Genomic DNA, 24,581 nt, shown 5'->3' with positions numbered 1-24,581 from the left:
CTTGCGGGTCCTAGTTTGCTGACCACTGGCTTACAGCACTGTTTTCACATAAGATACAAATGTCAGAGTCTAATGGATTTTTGTTGTTGTTGTTTTGTTTTTGCGGTACACGGGCCTCTTACTGTTGTGGCCTCTCCCATTGCGGAGCGCAGGCTCAGCGGCCGTGGCTCACGGGCCCAGCCGCTCCACGGCACGTGGGACCTTCCCGGACCGGGGCGCGAACTCGCGTCCCCTGCATCGGCAGGCGGACTCTCAACCACTGCGCCACCAGGGAAGCCCCAGGGTATAACGTTTTAGTGTAAAACTTCATTACTTACGACTGACCAGTAAAATTCAATAGTTAGAGCTTCAGATAAACTCATTCTCTCCTATTACCTAAGAGCTTGCCTTTGACTTAATGGACATTTATTAAAGTTTAATTTTTTAACACACACACACACACCTTAGCCCCGGAGAGCCCTTCCTCCTGCTCTAGTCATGCCCCGCTGTGCAACCCCCTTGTCTAGAGTGTGGGCTGATCTAGTGAGTGACTTACTTCCAACACCTGAATGAGGTAAAGATGATGGGGTGTCTCCAGAGACCACACCAGCCTCCGTCCTCTTACCCTCTCTCGCTCGCTCTACGGGGAGCAGCAGCTGTACTGAGGACTGCCCTGTAAAGGAGGGCAGAGTCCAGCCAACAGCCAGCAAGGATGAATCCTGCCCACAACCAGTAAGTGAGTTTGGACAGGGACACTGCCCAGTCGTGCCTTCCGATGAGGCTGTAGCCCAGCCACTGAGGGCCACCTCGCGAGACACCATGCAGTGCCTCCTGGGGCTTATCCTGTGAGAGACCCTGGGCCACAAGAATCAGCACCCACAGAAACTGAGATAATAAGTGTTTGTTATTTTATTTTATTATTATTATTTTGGCCATGTCCCATGGCTCACGGGATCTTATTTCCCGAACCAAGGATTGAACCTGGGCCCTCAGCAGTGAAAGCGTGGAGTCATAACCACTGGACCGCCACGGAATTCCCATAAGTGTTTATTATTTTAAACTACTACATTTGGGGCTAACCGGCTCCTCAGCCATAGATAGCCAATGTGCTGATTTTGCCATTCCTTCTGTGTCCCTTGGATGGCTCTTCTTTGGAAAGACACGCATTCCTTCATCAACTGAGACTTACTTGAGAACTTGGGAGATCCTTACTTTTATTTCTTCTTGAGTCAACTTGGTCCGTTCATAATTTTCTAATGTTTTCGTTTCATTGAAGTTTTCATATTTCATGGCACAACTTTTTTGTGACACTCTATTTTGGAATAATTATACGTTTACAGGAAGTTGCGAAGAAGTGTACAGGGAGCTCCGGTGCACCCTTTACCCCTCCTCCAGGAAGCCTGATGGGAGAATCTGCTGTCTCATCTTTCCTGAATGGGTCTTACAGACACTACTCAAAACATAAGTAACTAACAAAAAAATGGGGAAAGGGCCATGCAGAGTCAAGGAACTCCTCCTAGCAGGGTGGAAATCTTTAGGTTGTTATTAAAAGATGGATTAATAAAAGGGACATTGATGGGGCAAAACAAAGGTCTTAATACAGCCCTCTCCAGGGTGGGTGGGACAAAGGGACCCCCTACTGAACCCCTAACATTAAAGGGCTCCCAATAAGTCTGGTCTGTTTCCCCCAGTTTGGAGGAGTGCAAGAAGCGGGAAGGCAGAGGTGACGATGAGAAAGCAGACCTGGAACCTCCCGGGGACAGTGATAGGGCAGCTTAATCAAGATAAAAGTTGACAATTTACAATAGCCAGGATACGGAAGCAACCTAAAAGTCCATCAACAGAGGAATGGCTAAAGAAGATGTGGTACACACACACACACACACACACACACACACACACACACACACACAGGAATACTACTCAGCTATAGAAAAGAATGAAATAATGCCATTTGCAGCAACATGGATAGGATTATCATATGAAGTGAAGTAAGTCAGAAAGAGAAAGTCAGGGCTTCCCTGGTGGCGCAGTGGTTGAGAGTCCGCCTGCCGATGCAGGGGACGCGGGTCCGTGCCCCGGTCCGGGAAGATCCCACATGCCGCGGAGCGGCTGGGCCCGTGAGCCATGGCCGCTGAGCCTGCGCGTCCGGAGCCTGTGCTCCGCAACGGGAGAGGCCGCAACAGTGAGAGGCCCGCGTACGGCAAAAAAAAAAAAAAAAAAAGAAAGAAAGAGAAAGACAAATACCATATGATATCACTTATATGTGGAATCTAAAAAAAAATGGTAAAAATGAACTTATTTACAAAACAGGAATAGAGTCACAGATGTAGAAAACAAACTTATAGTTACCAGGAAGGAAAGGCAGGGAGGGATGAACTGGGAGATTGGGATTGACACACACACACTACTACATATAAAACAGATAACTAACACGGACCCACTGCATAGCACAGGGAACTCTACTCAATACTCTGTAATGCCCTATACGGGAAAAGAATCTAAAAAAGAGTGGACATATGTATGCGTATAACTGATTCACTTTCTGTACAGCAGAAACTAACACAACGTTGTAAATCAGCTGTACTCCAATTAAAAAAAAAAAAAGATAAAAGTCGACAAAAGGGTCCCTTGGCTCCACCCCCGGCCGGGGACCCAAAGCCTTGTGCACAGAGTGGGCCCCAGGGTCAGGGGTGGAGAGACATGGTCCAGGACTCCTTGATGCCGGAGCCCCGCGCGTGGCGGTACCAAAACCAGCTGGTGCAGCCAACAATCGGAACGATGGGATGGGGAGAGTACAGGGGCGCCGGAGATGGCAGCTGGGACGTTTGAACAGGCTTTCGGTAAAGAAGTTGTGCCTCCCTTACCCAACGTTTTATGACATGAATATTATGTCATAGTGGCGGACGCGTCCCCTACCTAGTATTGTGAAACCAAATCCTATAGATGAAATCCCCGTGCGGGTCACCATGAAGAATGTCAGGGTCGATGGAAGCAAGGTCAAAATTTGGAGGAGCATTGGGACGTTTGAACAGGCTTTCTGTGATGCGACGGCACCTCTTCCTCCTGATTGCACTGGGGGGATGGACATGGTGCCCGACTGGGGGGCGTTTCTCCTGCCTGAACTAGTAAAACAGGCGTGTGACTCCACCCTTCAAGCTGTGTTCACCAGACATGCTAAATGGGAACCAGTAAGATGACCTGAGCCACGCAGTGGGGAGTAGAAGCTGGGGCGCTAGGCAGGCGGGTCCTTGTGCGATGGTCCTGCGTGAGGCCGAGATGGGGGCTCAGGGCAGAAGCCTGCGGGCACCTCCCAGTAATGCCTGCAGGCACTTCGGACGAGAGAACTTCCGTTTGGGTGGACTTATTACCTTGGTATCAGACACCCACTGGAGCTACCCCAGTAGTCACAGGACGTAAAATGATCATGAATCCTGAAATACCCATAAAGTCCAGGGTGATGTGGGGGAAATGCTCTCACGGGGGCGGTGCTGTCCAGAAGAGCTCTATGATGACATGGACACACTTTACACCGGGTCCTGCAGCCTGGGAAACGTGAGGTGAGACCCTCCCGGGTGGGGACCCTCTTCTGGCCCAGGACTGGCTCCGCTAGGACGGACCGAGTGAAGAGCTGCTCGGTGTGCGGACGGCGGCAGCATCCTCTTTGTAGCCTCCAGCCTGGCCGAGGAGGGCGCGAACAGCCCAGCCCGGCGTCGTGCGGGCTTGCGTGTGCTGTCCTAGCAGCGGGGGAAGGACCGAATGGTGGGAAAAGTCCCGACGTTCGGGTTTTTACTGACAACGTGGGCAGCAGCCAGCGACCCGGCCATATGGTCAGGCAGGAGGGCCGTGGAAAACCGGCCTATCACAGGGATGCCCACGCGGGACGTGGTCCCATGGAAATCTCCATGGGAATCTGGGGGGTGCGTTCAGGTAGGCACACCCTCAGAGGCACAACGTGCTAAGGAGAGCTGCCCTGCCACCAACAAGAGACCGAGGTGGCCAATGACCATGTGGCCGTTCCCGGCGGCAAGGCCCTGATCACAGCTGGGAGGTGAGACTGAGGCTGGGCTCCCAGGGTCTGCAAAGGGGTCCCGACAGGAACAGACGCTCCCTCAGGATGGGGCCTGGCTGACTCCATCTGATCTGAGGTGTAGACGCTCAGAGCCATAAGAAACTGGAACAGAAATGTTGCACCAATCTGGGCAGCCAACTGCCATTTCATCAGAAGGAGGAACTCGCTCTAGGGCCCAGGGTGTCCAGCACGGGCAGAGCTGCCCTCCTCAGAGCACAGGCTGGCGGGCGGAGGGACCAGCCGGGCGTTGAAGCACAGGGAGATGAAAGCAGGAGGGCGCGCGCTCCGCGTGGGTGGGCTGGTGGGTGATCCCACTGGACGGGTGCTCCTGTTTTTTCTGGTGGAGCTGGGGCAGCGGGGGTGGAGGAGGGTACTGGTATGACTGTGCAATTCCTGCAGGGCCAGTGGGGGGTGCACTCTTTTCTTTCTTCCCCACGTCACCCTCCCCTAATTGTTGCAGGGGTCACAGCGCCAAATCTGCAACCACAAGTGCCAGAAGCAGGGGTGGTTCCTATTCGAGAGACTGCAAGGGGGTGAGGGATTTCCCTGGTGGTCCAGTGGTTAAGAATCCGCCTTCCGATCCAGGGGACGCGGGTTCGATCCCTGGTTGGGGAACTAAGATCCCACGTGCCACGGGGCGGCAGTGCCCGCGCCCTGCAGTTACTGAGCCCGTGTGCTCTGGAGCCCATGCACCACAACGGGAGAGAAGCCCGCACGCCAAAATGAAGAGCCTGCGTGCTGCAACTAAGACTTGACACAGCCAGATTAATGAGTTAATTAATTTTAAAAACCACTTAAGATGGTAAATTTAAAAAAGAAAAAAAGAAATTGTAACTGTGTTTTTAAACCTGATGTCAGAATTCCTGTAGAGGCCAGTGGCGACGTCGCCCCATCTGGCAAACCGGGGGCTGACAGCGGATGCTGCCGTGCGGCCGGGGGCCGGATAGCCCACTAGCCCTGCACCTGCGTGGATGGGAGTGGACTGGGGGGAGGACTCTTGGGGCTCGTATCCTGGCCTGAAATCTAGACCAGCTTGTCTGGGCACCAGGGGAAGGAAGGAGGAACAGGAGCTGAGGGTGAAGAGATGAATCAGTGGGTTCTGTGATGTCAGGAAGGAAACCCGGTACTACACCGACACCTGAGAGAGGCCCGGAGGAAGACGGTGGCAGTCCTTAGCTCAGGCTCAATGACACCAGAGGCCTGAAAGGTGAGGCCGTGGGGACAGGGCCTCTCCTGTCTTGGAAACTGACCAGTTCGGATGGAGGCCTGCAGTCCTGAGAGGTCTCACCCTGGGGGATATTCCCACCTGATATGACTTTGGACCGGGCCGACTCTGGCAAGGTGCCAATATCTTTTGACTTTTATGATCGCTTTACTGTAAGGGATGCAGTCAGAGGCCAGAGGGTGGCCTGTGATATAAGAAAATATAAATATCTGGTCTTTGTTCTGGTTCCTGGCACGCAGTCCTAAAACCCGTGGCATTTCTTGGGACTTCCCCGGCGGTCCAGTGTTTGAGACTGCACTCCCGGTGCAGGGGACACAGGTTCAGTCCCCGGTCGGGGAACTAAGATCCCTCATGCTGCACGGTGCAGCCTGAAACAATAAATAAATACGAACTTTAAAAATAGAATAAAACCCTTGGCGTCTCTGGAGTAATGAGCGTCCTTTTGTGAGCTGAGATGAAGGGTATCTGGGGGCCCCTAGCTCACTGCAGGATGAGCCCTGGTCTCCAAAAAGACCAGGCGTGATTGGAGGGCTGCAACGGTCAGCACCCACCCTCGACCTCTGGGGAGGGGAGTCCCTGTGGTGGTGATTTAATCAGCCATGCCTATGACTGGAACCTCCATAAAAGCCCCAAACCGACGGGGTTTGGTTGGTGGACAGTGGAGGTGCCAGGAGAAGTGGTGCACCTGGGGGGGTATGGAAGCTCCTCGCCCCCCCCAGCCCCCAACCTGGTCCCATGCGTCTCTTCCATCTGGCTGTCCCTGAGTTGCATCTTTTATAATAAACGGGTGATAGTAAGTAAAGCACTTTCCTGAGTTCTGGGAGCCATTCTAGGAAATTATCAAACCTGAGGAGGGGGTGGTGAGAACCCCCGATTCCCAGCTGGTCGGTCAGAAGTAGGGGTGGCCCTGGACTTGCGGCTGGCGTGGGGACCATCTAGTGGGGCTGAGCCCTTAACCTGGGGGTCTGGCACTAACTCCAGGCCGACGGCGTCAGAATAGGCTTGGATCCCCCACTGGTGTCCAGAGACTCAGAGAACTGGATGTGGGTGTTGGGAAACACCCCCAAGGGGCTATGATAAGTAAAGCTGCTATGGACACCTGTGTACAGTTTTTTGAGTGGACGCAAATTTTCATTTCTTTTGGAGAAATGCCCAAGGCTGTCATCGCTGGGTTGTGTGGTAGTTGCATGCCTAGTTTCATTGAAAAATAAACAAATAAAAACCTGCCAACGTAATCAAATCCTCTCTCACTATCATTTGAATCTCCTGCTGAATCCGTCGGTAGGTCCCTTTTTACCTTCCTAACATTTTTTCGTTGTCTGTGTCCTTTCGTGATCCAATTCGCCAGACTTTGTTAATTTCGTTCATCTTTTCAGGGAAGATTTTGGCTATCAACCCTGTCTCCTGTATCCACCCCCGCCCCCATTTCATTATTTTCTGCTCTTCCAAGGTATTGCTAGGTATTGTTAACTTCCCACAACGGTTTCCTCCTCTGGCCCTTCGTTGTTTGGGGTAAACGTTTTAAACTATCTTGTTCCTGGCTTCTGGCCTCCTGAGTCCTTGGCCTTCGTGGAGACGGTCTTGTGGCCGACAGTGGAGGGACGGGCTCCACGGGCACCCTGCGTCCGCTGCCCTCAGAGCGCCCTGGCGAGGCTGGCCCGGCTCGGCTCGGTCCTTGGCCTGTCCTGACCATGTGACAATGAGCGCCCCTTCCCCCCACCCAGGGTCAGCCGGGGACACTCACCCCACAGCAGGCTTCTGAGACAGGCTCTGGTGCCGCTGGCCACAGTCCTGCCACGTTATCTGGTCCCATTGCTGCCCTTCTAACGGTCACAGGCCTCCCAGGCCTTCCTTGCGGCTCCCCCTGCCCCCCCAGAACGGGTCCTTGCAGACGCTCCAGGAGCTGAAGGAGGATGGTGCTCAGAGGCTCTGTTTGGCTTCCATCCCAGGGCAGCCAGGCCTCCTCCTTCCCCGTCTGGTGTGTGCCGGCCGCTCAGGCTTTCAGCGCTGGACACTCACCCCCCAGGGGCTCCCTGGCAGAGGACATGCAATGTGCTGGCAGCGGCCTACTGCTTAGCTGGGGCACTGCTGTCTGTCTTGTCACCTGCACGTCATCACACCCTTCCATATATGTGAAAACATTTCACAGTTTCACAAATGTACAACATGACGGCGGAGGCCCAGCCGTGCCCCCTGCCCCCGCCAGCCCCAGCGCCCCAGGGATGGTAGGGGTCCCCGAAGTCACACGGCAACCTCCACCCCCAGCGCTGGTCTGGGCGCTTGTCAGGTACTGACTCGTTCCGGCCCAGGAGGGCCCAGGCCGTCCTTCATCACACGGACTCGGTGCCCAGCGGTAGGAGAACTCCCTCCCCCCATCTGCAACACTCGCTCCGGGGGGAAGGGCAGTGAGGGCGGAAAGGCTGACATCCACTGTCAGGGTGCAGGGCTGGAGGTCCTGGCCGGCGGCAGCAAGGGGCAACCCCCCACCGGGGTTCTCCGGCCCCACCGTGCCCGCGGCCGACAGCCCTCCCTCCTGCTGGCGCGCAGCCCGCTGGGTCCAGGGCACCTCTCCAGATGGGTCAGGGTGACCTGGGAGGACAAACATCCCAGCTCTCAGACCGGAGGGGATTGCAAGAACTCACCACTCGGGAGGGTGAGGGGTGGGCACCGGTGGTTTCTGTCCCTCTGGCCCGAGGAATCAGAAAGTGCCCAATCCATGGGACAAGTGCAGCAAGGGAGACCCCCCGCCGGCCCCAGTCCCGGGTCGGAGGCCCTGCGAGGCCTTGGGGGCAGAGGTCATGCAGCAGTCCCCGCAGCCAGGCCCTGGGTGTCCATCCGTCCACATGGCCGGCGGTGTCCGCCTCACCTCCCCGCCGGGAGCCGGGAGACCTCACGGGGGGAAGTGCTCACCCTGCCCCACTGGCTGTCGCGCACCTCCGGGCGGCTCTGCGGATGGCGAGGTGCGGGTTGTCGGGTACTGTGACCGTGAGGACACGCGTCCAGGGGGTCGAGGGCCTCGGTGGGCAAGGTCTGGAGAGCCCCCGGGAGCTGGAGTCCGCTGTGCAGGGACCCCGTGCCTCCCACCGGCAGCTTCAGGGTTCCCACCCCTGCATCCAAGGCCGAGTCCCTTCCAGGCTGCCAGGACCCAGGTTCAAAGACGCTGGAGGGGGCCTGGGAGGATCGGGTGGCACAAAAGAACAGCTACTGGGCTGCTCAGGGTCAGAACCCGGGATTCGCCAGCTGCTGCCTCTGTCCCAGCCTCAGCCCCAGAGCTGGAGGCTCCAGTAAAGCCGGGGCTGGAGCCCCGCAGGGCCCCCTGTGTTTGCCCGGTGTCCAAGTGTCGGCAGCCTCTGTCTGGGCCACGGAGCTCACTCTCAGGTCCACCGCCTGCAGCCCGGCCCAGGCTTGGGGTCCCTTCACAGCCTCCCATTGAGGGGTGTTCCAGGGCTCCCCCGGGTCAGGCCTGACCCTGCACACCAGCTGCAGCACCACCACTAGAGGCCACGGTCAGCCCCTCCCCTGTTCACTCAGCTGTGCCCTCCTCTGCCCACTGGACCACAACCTGCTGGGCCCACCCCGGGCACCGGGACACGGCTCGGAGCTGGCAATGCCGGCGGTGACAGAGGAAGACCCGCCAATGGGCCACAAGCCCGTGGGGTGGCCAGCGAGACGGAGGAAGGAAGACGGGGCGGGGTGGGAGCCACAGGGGGCGCCCGAAAGGCCGGGGGGATGAAGACGTGTGTGCACATACGTGGGTGTGTGTGCGTGTGGGCGTGCTTGTGTACATGTGGGTGTGTGTGCGTGTGGGCGTGTGTGTCGGGCAGGGTGGGGGGGAAATTCCAAGCAGAGGAAACCAAACGTCCAGCCGCTTGGAGGCGAGGGCTCTGTGTCAGGAGCAACAAAAGCTGGACGTCCAGGGTGGCGAGCGGCGATGGGACGACGGGACGGCTGCCGGCCCCAGACATGCACACTGAACGCACCAGTGTGCTCACCTCTCTCTGCACCCGACGGCCGCTGCCGGGGCTCTGGGGCGCTGATGTGCGCCTGACCCTCCCTCTGACCTTTGCCTCGCTTGCCCCACTCAGACGTTGTTCTGGGCCTCTGTCACCAAGCTTCTAAAATCCCAACTCTGGAAGCAGCTGGCTTTCCAACTTTGCCAACTTCTGAATTCCTGGATCCGTGTCCGTACTCACTTTCATTTCTGCTCACAGAGTGGGCCTTCTTCTCGACCTCACCTCTTCCTTGTACACATGAGGCCAATGGCACCCAACACACACACAGCACCCCTGCACACACACAGAGCACACTTACACACACGCATCATTCTGTTTTGCGACTTCTGCCCTTGGCTACAGGCTCAGCGCCTTCACAGTCCCCCTGCGCAGTGACCACGGGCGTTTTTGACCAAGTGCAGAGCCCCAGCATCACGTGGACCACCCACCACCGTCGTTCCAGCCTCCGCTGTCGGCTCCCAGGGCCAGTGTAACAGAGCAGGAATCCCCCTCCATGTCCCCTGCCTGCCTTTCGTCTGTAAAAATCTTTAGTCAAAGAATAAATTTAATCAGAGAAGTGAGAAAATGTAGAAAGAAAGAAAAACGGTCAAATAAGATAAAATAATAATAGTTTAGCCACTGAACAAAGTCAAGGACTTTAGTTCCTCCTCCAGAGCTGTAGATCATATTCTGAGCCTCGTCCTTGAGCTGTTTTGCAGAGACTGAAACCCCCACCAGGTGGAAGAAGTTAACTCTATGATGTCCACGAGCACGTAGACCCCAGACCAGCTGGAACCAGAAGGCTGGTGATGTGGACTCCTTGTTACCTCACCACCAACCAATCAGAAAAGCTGATCGCACACCCCACAACCTCCCCTCCCTTACCCTGTCTTTAAAAATCCTTCCCTGAGGACTTCCCTGGGGGTCCAGTGGTAAAGAATCCTCCTTCCAATGCGGGGGACTCGGGTTCGATCCCTGGTCAGGGAACAAAGGTCCCACATGTTGCGGGGCAGCTAAGCCCGTGCGACACAAGTACCGAGCTCGGGCGCCTGAATGAGAGAGCCCGTGTGCCACAAAACTATGGAGCCCAGGTGCCCTGGAGTCCATGTGCCACAACTAGAGAGAGAAAACCCGCACACCACAACTAGAGAGAAGCCTGCACGCCTCCACGAAGACCCTGCGTGCTGCAACTAAGAGCCAACGCACACAAGAAAATAAAGAAAAAAAAATCCTTCCCTGAAAGCCTCTGGGGAGTTCAGGTCTTTTAAGCACTAGCTCACCGGACTCCTTGCTTGGCACCAGCAATAAATGCTGTGCTTTCCTTTTCCGTGACCTGAGGTCAGGAGACTGGTTTTACTGCGTGAGCGCGCAGACCCAAGCTTGGTTCTGTAACGCCAGCAGCCTGTCCGCCAAGCCAGTGCCACGTCATTTTAGTCTAGGGCTTGTTTGTTACCACAGCATAACCTGGTCTATCCTGACTAGCAGAGAAAAAGGTTCTTTGAGGTAGGGTGCTGCCATAACAAAACACCCGAATTAACCAGTATCCACACGTCACTGTGACACTTCACAGCACGAGGTGGGGCTCCGCCTGCCATGTCAGGACATTGGCTGCTGAGCCCAGACCTCGGCTGGCTCCACGCCATGTGTCTCATCCTCAAGAAGGATGGCCTGGGTGCATGGTCTTGATGAGAACGAAACGAGTCACGTGACTAAGGCCAGCGTCAAGGGGCAAAGCTCCTGAACCACGGTGGGAGGGCACCCCAAGGTCCCATAGCAAAAGCGTGGGCACAGGTAAGGGTGAGGCCTGAGGGCGCGGATACAATCTGTCAACTTTTAAAGTCAAAAGCTGCAGGACCAGGAAGAGGCTCACCCCCACCTGATGTGTTACCACCTGGAGATTCGGACCTGGGGGGTGGATGCCGTAGCCAGAGGGCTTTGCGGAGGAAGAGGATGTGTTCTGTGTGTGAGAAGGAGTTGTCTGGTGAGCAGAGGGGCCCTGGTGGAAGAGGGGATACTAGGTGCCGGGCAAACAGACTGCAGTTCCCAGCCTCCCCTACGGTCGGTGCAGTCACTCAGCACCACATGAGTGCATTCCAACCAGTGGGATTCTAGGGGAAGGGAAGTAAGCTAATTCCCACGTGGTCCCCCCTTTCAAGGTGACCTTGGAGGCCAGTTTCCAAAAACAGTTAGAAGATGAGGCAGCCGTGCTCAGCCCACGAGACTGAATGCGGTAGAAAGAAGAACCCTGAGAGTTCCGGGTGTATTTGTTACCGCAACACAGCCTACTTTCAGAGTGTGATGGCTGAGCCAGTAGCAACCCCTGAATAGGGTAGAAATGCAGATCCTCAGGCCCACCCTGGCACTTCTGACTCAGGAATGCGGAAGCAATCATGTCCTAACGAGGCCCCCCAGGGAGTGTGGTGTCCATTGCGACTAAAAGGAGTCGCAGACACTGAAACCCCGGAGGACCCTGTGGGGCTCCTGGGCAGGAAGCCTCGCAAACAGCTGCCAATCAGGGAAGGGAGGGGATGCGGAGACAAGGGAGGAGCGGTCAGGAAACAACAGTGCAGCCTCGGAGCAGGTCCTGGTTCCACCTCAAGGGATGCACAGAACAGTATCTTTGAGCTCTTCTGCAGAACTAAAATCCCCGACAAACGGAAGATGTTATCATTCTTCATTCCGGGGAACCCCATCAAGAGACCACCCGAGGCCAGATTAAAGGAGTGCAGGCCCTGCACACACCCTGATCTTATGGGCAACCCCGCCCTTGAGCCACTGCTAAAAACTCCTCAACAAATCCTCCCGGGGTTGGGACACACGGTTTTTCAGGGCGGCGGGGAGCTCACTGTGTCCCCCTTTGCCTGGCAAAGCAATGAAGCTATTCTCTTCTACTTCACCCAAAACTCCGTCTCCGAGATTCGGTTCGGCACCGCCGCACAGAGGCCGGGTTTTCGGCATCAACACGAGCGAGGGCACGATTAGCGTGAAGGATGGCTGTTGTAGGCTGGTGGCTAAGATGTGAAGACAGGAACGGCAGGAAAGTAGGTGCTCAAGACAAAGCGGGTATGAGATAAACACAGGGCAAGTGCAAGGATGGAAGGGAGGTGCCTGGGATCTTCAGCCTCACGGGTGAGGCAGTTCCGAGGCTGATGACACCCAAGGGGTGACGGTGGGCTCGTGGGTGGAGCGGAGGTCAGTGGCGTTGAGTGCGTTGTCCCACCTGCGATGGACACAGGGCTGGGCTGGAGAAGAGGACGCTGAGCCGGTCCCCTCCAGATCCAGCGCACCTGGCTCCTCGGATGCTGACTTCAGACTCTTGGAACAGTTCCAAAGACACAGCATATCCATCAGGGCTCTCAGGAGACACAGAATCAGTAGACTGTGTGTGTACATAGAAGGAGACTGATTGCGAGGAATTGCCTCACGCCATCAGGGAGGCTGGGGAGTCCCCGGACCTGCAGTTGGCGACTGGGAGAAGCAGGAGGGCAGCTGGTGTCAGTTCTAGTCCAAAAGCCAGTGGGCTCGGGACCGGGGAAGGGCCCACATTTCAGTCTGAGTCTGAAGGCGGGAAAAGGCTGTGGCCCAGCTCCTCCATCGGGCTGGGGGAGCTCCCTCTCACTCAGCCTTTTGTTCTATTCGGGCCTTCACCTGACTGGACAAGGCCCACCGTGCTGCGAAGGGCCACCTGCTTTATCCAGTCTATACATTCCAATGCTAAGCTCCTCCAGAAACAGGGACACACCCAGCATAAGGTTTGGCCAAAAGCCTGGGTCCCCTGTGATCCAGTCAGGTTGACACACACGATGAACCCCCTCACATGGCTTCTGTCCTTGTAATGGTGTAGAATTCCACCCCACCTCCCCCTTCGGGACCAAGGCCGCCACAAGCCCTGAGCTGGTTCAGACACGATAGGACCAGACGTAGAGGAAGCTGCAGGACCTCTTCGGGGGCTGCGAGAGGCCGGGTCCGGAGCGGGCCGCCCCACGGGGAAGGGATACCAAGCTGAGTTAAGTGTCTGGATATCGAACCCTCCCTGTGACACGGGATTTAACTCCCTGCAACGCTCCTGGAAGACAGCACTAAAACATCGCCAGATTGGCCCTTGGATGCCTGGGCACAAAAGAGAACCAAATCTCAGTATCGTCGTCATCCGGGGCTGTGTAACAGGATACCACAGCCTGGGTGAACTGGACAACAGAGGTTTACCCTCTCACAGCCTGGAGGCGGGAAGTCCAAGGTCAAGGTGAGGGCTTGGCGGGTTCCTCTGAGGGCTGTGATGGAGGATCTGGTCCAGGCCCCTCTCCCAGCTCCTAGTGGCTTGCTGCAGACAGGTGGGGCTCCTTGGCTTGAAGAAGCGTCCCCCCGGCCTCCGGCTTCCTCTTCACATGGCCTTTTCCCTGTGTCTGTGTCCAATCTCCCCGTGACTTTCTCTTATAAGAACAATTGTCCCTGGATTTAGGGTCCACTCTAAATGCGGGTGATCGCCTCTTGAGATCGAAAACTTAATTCCCTCTGTAAAGGCCCTGTTTCCAAATACGGTAACATTCTGAGGTACTGGGGGTTATGACGTCAACATATGAGTTTTTGGGGGACACAGTTTGACCCATAACATCACCCCTCCCACAGAGGAAGCAGACCAGCAGGTGTGATGCAGGGTGGGCTGGCTGGAGGGGGATGGGGGCAGACAGCCCACGGCTTGACGTGATGGCTCAGGGAGGGTCAGCAGCATGAAGAAGGACAGGTCCCCCATCAGGAATCCAGCCCTGGGCCTCCCAGCCCAGGCCCTGCCCAGGGGCCTGTGCACAGCCTCTGGAGGGGTCGGACCAAGGTCCGTCCTTATGCGTAGATGTCCGTGTTCTGTCCCTCACGACCTTGCACCTCCGGGGCCCCTGCAGAGCATCAGGGTCTGGCCAGCATCCTTTGACCTGGCCAAGGGTGAAAACGATAACAGCCGATGAGCCATTGGGTGCCCGTCTCTGGAATCTGAGCAGAGAGTGTGGGGAAAACTCAACAGTTAGAAGAAAAGAACTGGAGGTACTTCAAGATGGGCGCCAGCTCTGCACGGGCTCCTGCGGCCAAGGGGCCATGACCCCCCAGGAGGAAGTGGGGGTCACCTTGTCCTGGACTTCTCGGGTCTGTCTCCCGCCCTGCACCCCGTGATCGGAGGTCTGTCCCTGTAACCACGCCGTCCTCCCAGCTCCCTCACCACCAAAATCAGGTTTCCTGGTGATTTGCAGAAAACATTTTGGAGATAATAAAATAAACAGGCAGAGAGGACTCGGGAACCCTGGAGGTGGGGTGCAGGCAAGGCATCACCCAGGGAGGATGAAAACTTCCACAGACGGCTCCATGTTGCCCCAGAGCCAGCACAGGGCAGAGGCAGGAGCAGGGGCGAGGCCTGTGCTCCCGGACCCGGACGTGGCATGCAGGGAGGCAGGACGTCCCGCCTGCCCTGGGAGGGGACTCTTGAGAGGCTGGCAGAGCCCGGGTGAGGAGGGGCTTCATGGATGGGCCAGCAGGGGGCTCCGAACTGGATGGATGGCGACGCCCGCAGACACCTGCAGGTCTGCAGCTCCATTCTGGCCTCACGGGACCTTCTCCACCTTACACACCCCTATGCACTTCGGGGATGGGGGTGGGGGAGGGGAACATGGAGTCCGGAGTTACAGACGGAGACAGAGCAGACCCCCAGCCCAAAGGGTGCTGCGTCCCCACCCTGGCGCCCTGTACAGAGGGGCTCAAGGAAAATGAGACGGGGGTGAAACAGGATGGAGCTACATGCTGACGGCCCAGGAGCGTGGGAGACTGACCGGCAGTGACCCGGTAGCCTCAGCACCGAGATGGGCCACGTCTGGGGCAGGAGATGGCTCCCCCAGCTTCTCCTACCCCGTGGGCTCTGTGAGGTGAGGGAGCAGGGAGGGGTGTGTGGCCCGGGGCGGGGTCTGAGGGAAGCCGGCCACCCAGCCCAGCACTGTGAGTGGTCAGTTACCCAGTGTCACGCCCTCCCGCCCCACCAGCCAGGCCAGGAGGGTGGGGGGCTGTGGGCTTTGCTCAGTCATTTACATATGTTGGTTGAACCCCTATAGAACCCCATTTATGGCCCCCAGGATGCAGCAGGGCCCCGATCGGGCACAGATGCTGGCCCCAAGGCCTCCCTCTGGGGAGGCTAGGCGTGGGGGGCTCCCCAGGACTCCCCTCTCCCCCTGCTCCCGCTCTGGGCACAGCGGGGAGGGGTGCAGCCTCTGATCTCCCCAGCCCCAAGCTCGGGGGTTCAGAGCCCTTCCCCATCACCCACCCCACCTGAGCACTGGGTCTGCTGGGGTCCTTGCTCTGCCCACCTGGGGCTCCAAGTCCCCACGGGAGGCTGGCCCGAGTGGGGCCCCCATTTCTCCTTAATCGTAAGAACGGAAACCCCATTACCCCACGCCACCACAGTTTGGATACCGAGGACCCCGCCTCCGCTCCCCAGCCCATGTCTCCATCTGCACGACCCTGCCTTGTCCACAGTGGGCTGCTCAGGGGCCTTGGGCCTCCCTCCAGAGAGACCCACCAGCTCCTCAACGGGAAGCACCAACGGTTTAAGGCTCCGACCCCACTCTTTGCTGCGTCCACCAAATGGGATCCCTGGAGCCTGGGCGATCCCGGTCCCAGTGTTGAAAGATCCCCCTATTCTCACTAGACCCGAGCTGACTCCCACTCCCCGCCCACGTGGGAGCCGGTACTGGACAGTGGATCGTGAATCCCTTCCTTTCTGGGCACCGCCCATTTCGCCGTCGGGTCTCACCGGGGCAGCCAGGACGCAGAGTTCCTCTCCGTGGTACTAATCATGTAGACGTAAACAAGGCAATGCTATCAGAGCTTGTTCGAGGGAGAAAGACCCTGGGAGCCTCTTGTTGGGGGCCTGGGCGCCCAGGGGCAAGGTTAAGGGGCCCCGTGACTCCCTCAGCCTGAGGCTCCCCCACCCCGCAAGCAGGACAGGGACCATCTCTGTCCTTCTCCCTGGGGCGGGGCCTCCTCCAGCTGCCCTCGGCTAAGATTTCCAGTGGTCCGGAGGCTAAGCGGTAACCAGACGCCAGGCCGCCCTCAGGCCTCAGGTGGTGGCCAGGAGGAGCACCCCTGTGAATAGTGAGTGCACGTGGCCCTGCGGCTCTGGGGGTCCCATGGCCGGTGGGGGGTCGGGGTGCGGGAACTCTGATGGCCATCCTGGGCCTTGGAGCCCCACCAGTCTCAGTGCAGCCAGGGTCAGAGCCTGCAGGTCTCTTTTCCTGTCTGGGCCCAGGGCCCTCACCCCTCCTCGTACCCAGAGCAAGACTGAAGGGGAGGCCAGGGGACCCCCCGAAATGCCTGACCAGGCCCCGCACCGTCACCGCAAACTGCCCCAGAGGGACAGATTCCACACCTTGGGGGTCTCCTAAGAGACATCTCACTGCGCCCTTAATTACGCCCCGATCCCTCCCTGCACGAACCCTAAACTATCCCTCACCCTCTGGTGGCTGACCTGTCCTCCCTCCCTTGACCCCCAAGACACAGGGAGGCCCTCCTGGCCTGAGACCCCTTGTCCATCTCTGCCCCTCATCCTGCACAGTCAGCGCTGGCCCGGACTCCTGCAGTTACTGAGCCCTTGACCGCCCCACTTTCCAAAACACACCTGCCAGCCCCCAGGGTCCCCTGGCCTGCCACCGCCCTCGGAAGAACCCTAGACCCCCAGCCCTCCCCTCTCCCAGCTCATTCCCCTGTGGCACTCTACGGCCTGGGGTCTCTGCTCTCCCCCGGGCCAAGAGGCCCCCAGAGGCTTTGTCCTGTCCCATCACCTCGGCCGCTCCTGAGCTCCTGTCACTACTCTCAATTCTCTAGTTTATGAGGTGGGAGCTCCAGGAGGACAGGGCCCCCGGGTTGAGAGCTGGGCCGAGAAGGTCAGTGGAGATAACCCTACCCCACCATGCCTCTCACACCCGATGTAGCGCATTCTTTATCCCTATTTTAGACTCACGGAGCAAGAGGCTGACTACGCAAAGGACAAGGACAGACCACACATGACAGCAAGGTCTGACCCACACGAGAAGTCCAGGAAGACCAACTGCAACCTCTGCAGAAATCGGCCCAGAGGGTCAGGCCGTGGCCAGGACCACCGGCTTCCCTATTTTTGCTCCCAACCCAGGACCGCCCAGAGAAAGCCAAATAGCCCCCAAGCCACTCCCACGGGCGCCTGGCTGGTTAGCTGCCTCCGCCTCCCCCAGGGCTGACAGCCCCTGATCGGAACAGTGAAGCTTCCTTTCTCTTTCAGCTTTACTGAGATGTAATTCGCATACCATCAAATTCACTCCTTTAAAATGTACAGTTCAGGGGTTTTTATATGCTCGCAGAGCTGTGCTCCCATCAGCACCCCCTAATTTCACATTTCAGCACCCCAAGAAGAGACCCCGCAGGTACACGTTAGTACTGACTCCCTCCGCCCCCCCCCACCCCCCCGCAGCCCCAGGCAACCGCTAATCTGCTTTCTATCTGTGCATTGGCCCGTTCTGGACATTTCCCCCAAACGGACATTTCCCATAAACAGAAATATAACACGTGGCCTTCTGTGACTGGTTTCTTTCACTCGACCTCATGGTTTCAGGGTCACCCACATTGTAGCCTGTGTCAGTGCTTCCTTCCTCTTCACGGTTGAATGGTACTTCACGGTACGGCTATTCTATATTTTGGGTATCTATTCAGCCGTCAGTGGGCATGTGCGTTGTTTCCACCCGTTAGCTGTGGTGAACAGTGCTGGACACATTTTTGAGAGGACGTACGGTTTCGTTTCTCTTGGGAATGTACCTAAGAGGCATTGCCGGGTGATGTGATAACTCCATTTAGCATTTCGAGGAACTGCCAGACCGTACTCCAAAATGATTGCATCACTTTACATTCCCACCAGCAATGTTTGAGGGCTCCAGCCTCTCCACATCCTTCTAAACACTTGTTATCTTCTGTCTTTTTTGTGATAGCCATCCTAGTGGGTGTCAAGTGATTACTGATGGTGGTTTTGATTGCATTTTTCCCTGATGATTAGTGATGTTGAGATCTTTCCATGTGCTTATTGGCTAACATCTATCTTCTTTGGAAACTGTTTATTCGGGGACTTCCCTGGCAGCCCCATGGTTAGGGCTCTGCGCTTTCACTGCCGAGCGCGTGGGTTCGATCCCTGGTCGCGGAACTAAGACCCTGCAAGCCGCCGGCCGAAAAAAAAAAAGAAGAAGAAAATGTTGATTCAGAGCCCGTGTCCATTTTTAAGTTGGGTTGTTCGCCTTTTTGTTGCTGTTAAGAGCTCTTTACGTGCTCTGGATACCAGTCTCTTATCAGATATCTGATTTGTAAATATTGTTTCCCATTTCATGGGCTGTCTCTCCACTTTCTTGATGATATCTGTTTTGTTTAAGGGGGCGGCAGATCATGCTCAGAGACTGAGACTGTCTTTGCCAATACTCTATTTAACACAGGTTCACGGCGGGAGTTATAATAACATCACAAGCATACAGGATAATGTCTCTTAATAAGCTAATACAGAAATAACATACTCCAAACAAATGACAGATTAATTACCCCTTTGTTCCAGCCAAGGGGAAGTATAAGGAAGAAAGTCCACATTCAGTTGAGATGTACCTTTTGTACAAAGTTTTGGTTTCTCGGGGGAGCGGATGTCCCGCTGCCCGCGCAAAAATAAAAGTCCCTCGTTGCTAGAGCGCGTTGCTAGGGAACCACGGTGCTGGTGTTAGCCGGCTGGCTGATCTCCTTGGAGAGAAGGCTGCACCGTCTGTCACCACTGCCCATAAAGGAATCACCTTTACCAGGGCGGGAGCTAATGCCCCAAGGGCTTCGGAGAGCTAGATCAGCAGTCTCGCCTGGTCCTCACAGACTCTTGGTATTTACAGCCCTAATGTCCGGCACCAGAGCTGCTTTTTCACACGGTTCTTACTGATAAGCCCCCAGGGAGCCCTGAGCTGCTGAGCTCTGAAAATAACATAACATCCTGACACGGTTCATTCTTATATCAAAATAACTTTACTTCTATTTTGTTTGTTTTGTCTTTAATTTTAATTTTATACTGGAGTATAGTTCATTCACAGTGTTGTGTTAGTTTCAGGCGTACAGCAAAGTGATTCGATTATACGTACACGTATATCTATTCTTTTTCAGATTCTTTTCCCATATAGGTTATTACAGCGTATTGAGCAGAGTTCCCTGTGCTCTACAGTAGATCCTTGTTGATTATCTATCTTATATATAGTAGTGTGTATATATGTTCATCCCAACCTCCTAATTTATCCCTCCTCCCCAAAACAACTTTACTTCTAAAAACAACTTCTTTTTTCTGTCTTTGCCATAATCAAGTGGATTAAAACAACTTCACTTAAATCATCAAGTGGATTTGAAACCACATCAATCAATACACAATATCCTTTGACACACGAAAGTTTGAAATTTGACCAAGTCCAATTTACCTATTTTTTCCTTTTTCTTTCTTTCTTTTTTTTTGGCCGAGCTGTGTGGCTTGTGGGATCTTAGTTCCCTGACCAGGGATTGAACTTGGGCCACTGCAGTGAAAGCACCGAGTCCTAACCACTGGACCACCAGGGATTTCCCTACTTATTTTTTTCTTATTTCGCTTGTGCTCTGGGAGTTGTATATAAGAAACCATTGTCTAACACAAGGTCACGAAGGTTTATGTCTTTCTCTAAGAGTTTTATAGTTCCAGCTCTTACATTGAGGTCCATGACCCATCTTGAGTTAACGTTTGTGTACAGCGTGAGGTAGGGCCCCAACTTCATTCTTTCGCCTGTGGATATCCAGCTGTCCCCGCACCAGTTGTTGAAAAGACTGTTCTTTTCCTCATCGAATTGTCTCGGTGTCCTCGTGGCAACCCACCATGAATGTGAGGGTTTATTTCTGGACTCTCAGTTCTATTCCACTGATCTGTTCGTCTGTCCTTAACGCCAGTGCCACACTGCCTTGATCTCTGTAGTTTTGCAGTAAGTTTGAATGGGGAAGTGTGAATCCAACAACTTTCTTCTTATTTTTCAAGTTTCTTTTGCCTATTCTGGGGCCCTTGCGTTCCCATATGAATTTTAGGATCAGATTGTAAAAAGCCAGCTTGGACTTTGATAGGGATTTCGTCGAAGCTTTAGATCAGTTTGGGGGAGTATTGGCACCACCAACATATTAAGTCTTCGATCCATGAACACCGGTTATCTTTTCACTTAGTTAGATGTTCTTTAATTCCTTCTGACAACGTTTTGTAGGTTTCAGTGTACAAGTCTTTTGCTCCATTTATTCCTAGGTATTTTGTTCGTTTGCTGATGTTACACGTGGGATTGTCATCATAATTCCACGTTTGGATTGCTCATTGCTAGGTATAGAAATAAAATTGATTTTTGTATATTGATCTTGTATTCTGCCAATTGTTGAACACACTTATTAATTTTCATTTTGTGTGTGTGGATCTCTTAGGATCTTCCATACACAACATCATGTCAACTGCAAACAGAGGTAGTTCAAGCCTTCCTTTCTAATATGGGTGCCTTTTTACTCCTTCTTCTTGCCTCAATGCTCTGGCCAGAACCTCTGGGACAATGTTGAATAGGAGTGGCAGGAGTACGCAGCAACATGGATGGACCGAGAGGTGATCATACCGAGTGAAGTAAGTCAGAAAGAGAAAGACAAATAGCATATGATAGCACTTCTATGTGGAATCTAAAATATGACACAAATGAACTTATCTATGAAACAGAAACAGACTCAAGGACACAGAGAACAGAATAGACTTATGGTTGCCAAGGGGGCGGTAGAGTGGAGGAGGGATGGATTGGGAGTTTGGGATTTTATTTATTTATTTTGGCTGCGCCAGGTCTTAGTTGTGGCATGTGGGATCTTCAGTTGCAGCATGCAGACTTCTTAGTTGCGGCATGCATGAGGGATCTAGTTCCCCCACCAGGAATCGAACCCGGGCCCCCTGCATTGGGAGCATGGAGTCTTACCCACTGGACCACTAGGGAAGTCGGGAGTTTGGGATTAGCAGATGCAAACTATTATACATAGAACGGACAAACAACAAGGTCCTACCGTAGAGCACAGGGAACTCTATTCAATACCCTGTGATGAGCCATAATGGGAAAGAATATGAAAAAGAATATGTATGTATAACTGAGTCACTTTGCTGTACAGCAGAAATCAACACAAAGATAGTGGCAGGACGTGGGGTCCTTGTCTCGTTCCTGACCTTAGGTGGGACGCTCTCAGACTTTTATCACTAGGTGTGAGGTCAGCTGTGGGTATTTGTAGACGCCCCTTATTGGATGGAGGACATTCCCTTCTATTTTGAGTGTGCTGAGTGTTTTCACCATGAAAGAATATTGGGTTTGTTTTCATTTGTTTGTTTGTTTTTGCGGTACACAGGCCTCTCACTGTTGTGCCTCTCCCGTTGCGGAGCACAGGCTCCGGACGCGCAGGCTCAGCGGCCATGGCTCACGGGCCCAGTCGCTCTGCAGAATGTGGGATCTTCCCGGACCGGGGCATGAGGACTCTTCCCCTGCATTGGCAGGAGGACTCTCAACCACTGCGCCACCAGGGAAGCCCGAATATTGGGTTTTGCTAGATGCTCTTCCTACGTCCATTGAGATGATCACATAATTTCTGTCCTTTATTCTATTGATATGGTGTAGTACATTTTTCAGATGTTAAACTCCTCCTTTTTTTGTTTTTTTTTTTCAACATAAACCTGTCTCCCTTGGGGGTGGCCTTCGAGTCCCTGCCAAATGCAGCGAGGGTGGCTGATTCCCTTGTATGTAGCAGGCTCTGCAGATACAGCCGGTTTGTCTCATTTAGGTGGTCTTTGTTTATTTCCACAGGAAATGAAGGCAAAGAGGCGGGGTTCAGTGATTCACCGACTCCCCCCGACAGACCATGTGCCCCAGGAGAGCAGTGAGTCACCAGCTATGGGCAGAGAAGCCTCTCCATCAGACAAGCTGAAAGGAGGCCCTGGCCTCCTGCCTCCCATGGGCCAGGCCTTGCTCACGTGCGTGGGCCTGTGGTCATGTTCCATTGCAGACAGGGACACGGTGGAACCAGCCTGAAGTCACTGGGAGGGGAAGACTCCGGCCAAACCCAGCTGGGCAGCAAAGCCTGCTGGTCCTGCCAAGCTGCCAGCTGTATCCCCATCAGCTCCCCTTCCTAGGGCAGTCAGGGCTGCAGGGCAAGGGAAGCACAGGGAGGGGGTGTCCTATCCCAGGCATAGCAAGCTCTGCCTCGTCTCCCTCATTCTCTAACGCAGCCCCTCTGGGAGCTTGTCCATGCGTCCTGGAGCTGGAGTCCAGCCAACAACGGGAGCCTTCCCCAGGACATCCCTGCTGGGCGCCCCTGCCCCCGATCACACTGGCACACACATCATGTCACCGCTCCCTGTGATATGTACTGTTGTGTCAACATGACCGGCCCCAGGCGCCCAGGCGGGACATTACTTCTGGGGGAGTCTGGGGGCGGGTGTTTCCAGGTGAGATCAGCATTGAATCGCGGACGCAGGAGAGCAGGTGGGAGGGTACCATCTGGTCCCCGAGGCCTGAACAGAACACAAGGCAGGGGAGGGAGAACGTGCCCTTTTCTGGCCCCACCCCTTGAGCTGGGACAGCTCCTGTCACCTTCTCCTGCCCTTAGACTGGGGTTTACACCAACCGCTCCCCTGGCTCTCAGGCCTCCAGACTCAGACTGGACGACATCACCAAACTGGCCTTCCTGGGCCGCCAGTGTGCAGACGGCAGGTCATTCCCAGCCCCCATGACCACGCGAGCTACCTCACAGGGGCAAGGCCTGAGGCTCCCCTGTGGAATACCCCCAGTCACTCCCACTGGGGCCAGAATCCAGTGCAGCCCCACTCTGACCTTCAGGCCCAAGAGCCAGCCCACCTGGCCCCTGACCTCACCGCTGGCCCCAACCTCAGACCTCAAGTCCAGCCCTTCCCACATCCTCTGCGCCCACCCCACCAGCTTCCTTTCCACTCCTCCAAGCTACCCCTCTGCCTGGAAAGCTCCCCCCAGCACCCCTCAGGGCTGGCTCCATGGCTGATTCCTTCCAGGACCCACGGGGAGGAGTGCCACCCCCCACCGGTCACACATCCTCAGAACTCCCCCCCCCCTTTGCAGCACTGACATGATCATCGTGGGGTGACATCTGTCACCCTCACCAGGGCCGAAGGTCCTCAAGTGAAGGGGTCCTGGCTGTCCAGCTCCTCACAGCGAGCGCCTGGAATAGGCCTGGCACACGGCTGGCACCCACTAAATGCAGGACTGAAGCAGAGAGAACAGAGCAAGCTGGCCAGGCGCGACCCACTTTGGGGGATGGCGGGCCAAGGACGCAGGTGCGTGGTTTTGCCGCTCCCTGGGGGGGGGGGCTCTCTGCCCCCCACCCCCTTCCCCAGAGGGCCCAGGGAAGGGACAGCCCACACCTTTGGCAGGAAATGTCCGTATCACTGTGGGCAGCAGGGAGCTGATGGGAGGGCAGGGTGCCCAGGGCACCTAGACAAGCGATTCTTCACACTGAAGACCTGTTCTACCTCCGCTTCAACAGAAAGAATCTGGGCAGACCCCCAAAGTTGTTACCTCTGTTGTAACGTCCCTTCGACACCCACAAACCCCACACTTGTGCTTGTGGCTCTTACACAAGCGTGTAGCCAAAACCAACTTTACAATAAGCCACGAAGGAAACTACAAAACTACCAGAGTCCCGATGAGTACGACCGCACTGCTCCGGCCGCCGACTGCTATTGAAATTCAAACCACTGTACAGTGAACAAAATGAAAACTTCAGTCCCCAGCGGGGGCACTGGCCACCTTGCAAGTGGTCAGTAGTCACTCGTGCCAGGGTTACTGCAGACGCAGAGCTCTCATCTCTCCAGCTGCACGTCACCTTGCTGTCACCTGGGGAGAAAGCTTGATGACTCGCCTCTCTGCCTCCTTAGCCCTCTGCCTCCTTAGCAGGAGTGTGGGGCCGGCCCCCTGCGGTACTGGCGCCACCAGGCTGTGCATGAAATACACAACACCTGGAGGTTCCATAAGCGGCTTGGGCCTCTTGGACACAACACTGGCCTGGGGGACACCCTGTCTGTGACCTTTCCAGCACAGACTCTTCCAACAGCCCTCAGGGACTCCCCCTTCCATGGGACAAGGGCTTGGCGGCCTAGGCTCGCCTTCCGGGACCTTCAGGCCAGGGCCGCATCAACCGCCACCCGGGTTCCTATCCCGGGAGCGCTGTGAACCAAGCGCGCTGCTATCTCGGCAGAGCTGGCGCC

Source organism: Phocoena sinus, chromosome 8 (assembly GCF_008692025.1).
Source record: "Phocoena sinus isolate mPhoSin1 chromosome 8, mPhoSin1.pri, whole genome shotgun sequence".
Lineage (NCBI taxonomy): Eukaryota > Metazoa > Chordata > Mammalia > Artiodactyla > Phocoenidae > Phocoena > Phocoena sinus.
The sequence above is the reverse complement of the archived record's forward strand: the minus strand, read 5'-3'. Positions refer to the sequence as shown.